Raw genomic sequence first — 3,088 nt, 5'->3', positions numbered from 1 at the left:
TCTGAACAAACTTCACCCCGACATCGATCCATTCTGCCCAGATTGTGGCACTGAATTTTGCTCATTAAATCACATGCTCTGGCAGTGCCCTGTGTTACAGGATTTTAACCAAGAAGAAGACTGGACGAAGGCCATCACAGATCCCAGACAAGACGTCCAACTCCTGGCTGTCCAGAGGGCCCGTGAACGAGCGGAGAGGCACGGCCTCTCTGTTCCGACATGGGACTAGCCAACGGCTAGCAGGCCCCCCTGCCTAGCTTCTCAGGACCTAAATAAAGTGTTTACTACTACTACTACTACTACTACTACTACTTGCCTTTGCTTCGAGTTGTCGACAAATTCGACTTCGCCCTGCCATCTGCTAGCCGCCTGGTTAGCTCAGATGGTAGAGCGGCTGCCCCGGAAAGGCGGTGGTCCCGGGTTCGAGTCCCGGACCAGGACGAATTTTTCTTCAACTGCGAGGCTTTCTTTCGAGGAACCCGGTTGGGTTTCCATTGTAGCAAATTGCTACATTTGGGTGGAAGTCTCAGTTTCCCTTTAATTACTTGTCTCCACCTAGCGGATTTCTGCTGAACTATTACATCACACTGATCTAATCCACAGTGTTCCTTAAAGACGCCTTATTTTATAGTCATATGTTATCAATCCTCACTACCTCGTGGTGCTGCCATCCTCTTGTGTGCAATAAAATGTTTGCAGCCCTACTTGTCTTTTTGACATGCCATTTTTGCGTTGTTTTCTGTATCAGATTAAGTGCTTGACAGATATGGCAGCAGTGTGTCAATGTAAAAGTTGTCGATCACCTCTCTGGCACTTTTCCATTCATTCTCATTAAAACTTATTCGTTCGATCAAAACAAGATCTCCTCCATATACCACAAAGTCACCCCAGCGCAACTGTGATACACCCATCTGCCCAAGAAGTTGGTGCTAATGCTGGTGGTCCCTCTTAAGCTCTGGTACACCATCCCTGATTATGCAACAGAAATCAGTGTTTAGAAGGTCAGACGCCTTGTGGTCACGTAGACAGTAGGGACACTTGATCTCTACTACACCATAGGATTGTTCGGTGGGGTCGTACACAATCCTGTCGGGCGACGCACCCAACCAAGGAAAGGCTGGGTTAACCAGCAATCCACAGGTACTAACTGTAGGAGCGTGGCCCAGACGGCGTAGAGCATCCTCGTAGCGTTGAGCAGCTAGCGGTTCCATTTTTATGCCGTAACTGGAAAAATGTAACAGAAATAAACTTCGTGCAATGTTAGTTACCGCACAATGTCTAGTACAGTTTTTGGATATGCTAATCCCACTCTGTGGCATATATACTTTGTTCGTGCATTTACAGGGATGAAAAGAAAATACTAACTTGGCTGCAGCAACTCTAGAAAGGTCTCTGGCAGCTGCGAGGTTCTGCAGGCCCTTTACAGTCCACTCCTTCCCATTCAGGACCACACCAAACTTGGAGGATGTGACAGGAAGCCGGCGTTCCTGTTGCCATGTTGCACGTTTTGCCTGCTGGCGGCTGTCCTTTTCAAGTGCTTCAGCTGCCACTGGTGTCATACATATCTCCTGATGCATGAAATAAATGCCAGACAGATATGAAAATTAAAAGCATTGCGTGTTTCTCACACTCAGTGCACCCAATGGTCTAACGGATAAAAAGATTTACGTCTTAATATTTGTCTGGTTGCTAAAAATACAAAATATTACATCTGTCCGATACGACCTAGTCGCGGGAAACTATATGAATGTGCGCATCTATCTGCTACTAAACGGGGGTCAAAGGCGCTTAAAATATTAAATGTGATGACTCAGCCTATAGCATCGAAACCATGGCTAAATGTAATTCGCACAAGGGTTTGGCACCAACACACAACATTTGAGAGATTCATAGTAATTCCTTGCAAGAAACTGACCAGCCTCTGACCTGCATAACACTGTTTGTCCCAATGTGAGCTGGAGGATTCGAGGCTGTGCCGCTTTCGAAGAAAGTGAGAGTCGGGATGCTTTCCCAAGGATCTTCTTCGTTTGCTGGTTGTAAGCCAGAAAGAAGAACGGTGAAACCGTGTGGCAGCAGGGACTGCTGGTTGCTCTGAGGCGGCAATGAGGACACCAGCCCGAACCTGGACTGCACGGTCTCGCCTTCGTCGGTTAGCAGGAGCGCTTTCGCGAAGTCATTATCCAGGTCAAACGAAAGCAGCTCTTGAGCAAACTATTGCTTCGCCTCTTCTTGCTCCTGCCGATTTATACGGCCTACACGGCGCTCCTTCGGCAAGGCAAACTTTGGCGCACTAGTCCCGCCTTCTTTCACTTTGCGCCAGTACAGGGATTGAAGCGGGCCTCCTCTGATCGCGCTTCTGCGGGGAATCCTCCATTGCTGAGGCAAATCCGTGCACGAGAGCTGGTCCGGCGCCTCGGAGAAACCCTTTGACTGTAGGAGCATGAGAGTTCTCAAAACAGCGATCATGTGGTTGCAGGCGAGCTTTCCGGCCGGGCAGTCGCAGCTTCCATCGATGATGCGTGTCATGTCCAATGCTATCATCACGGAATACGGTGGCGCGTTCTTTTTTTTTTTTTTTGCTTCGGTAGCATGGCGCATTCCAGAAGATGAGCCCGGCACTCGAAATAAAGAGTACTAAGCTCCTGCATCCATGACTTCAGACAAGAGAATAAACGATATCACCAACTCATATATAATTTGTTTTCTTAAACCTAAGCTTAAATAAAGTCATGATGATTTCTTAACATTCACACAACAGCAAAGGGCTTTTATCACAGAAGATCAACGGTTGCGACTATCACCCGTTTACATGCGATACAGTTGCACAAATATTTACCTGCTTTGGGCGACATTGCTCTTCAACGCACATACGTTGACGTACGATTCCACGTGAAAGTTGTAGCTTCGTTCGTAGCTTCGTTTCGTTCGCGATCGTCCTGCATAAAAATCGTGTACGCTCCGATCTGACAGCGGAGCTAAGAGGGCAAGGTCGTTCTTCCATCCAGTGAGGGGGAAAATTACCTTCCCTGAATGGTGCGACATCGTTGGGAGTCATTGCACAAACACGGAACACAAAATGCTGCGCAGA

General features: G+C 47.8%; 1 non-coding gene across 1 annotated transcript; it reads left to right on the top strand.

Annotated features, from left to right (window-relative positions):
• Nucleotides 1-367: 367 nt before the first annotated feature.
• Nucleotides 368-442, top strand: Trnas-gga (transfer RNA serine (anticodon GGA)). Its single transcript has one exon. It is a non-coding gene; the product is annotated as a tRNA-Ser (tRNA).
• The last annotated feature ends 2,646 nt before the right edge of the window (nt 443-3,088 follow it).

This window comes from Dermacentor silvarum, chromosome 10 (assembly GCF_013339745.2).
Source record: "Dermacentor silvarum isolate Dsil-2018 chromosome 10, BIME_Dsil_1.4, whole genome shotgun sequence".
Classification (NCBI taxonomy): Eukaryota; Metazoa; Arthropoda; class Arachnida; order Ixodida; family Ixodidae; genus Dermacentor; species Dermacentor silvarum.
This window is presented reverse-complemented; position numbering and strand designations above follow the sequence as displayed.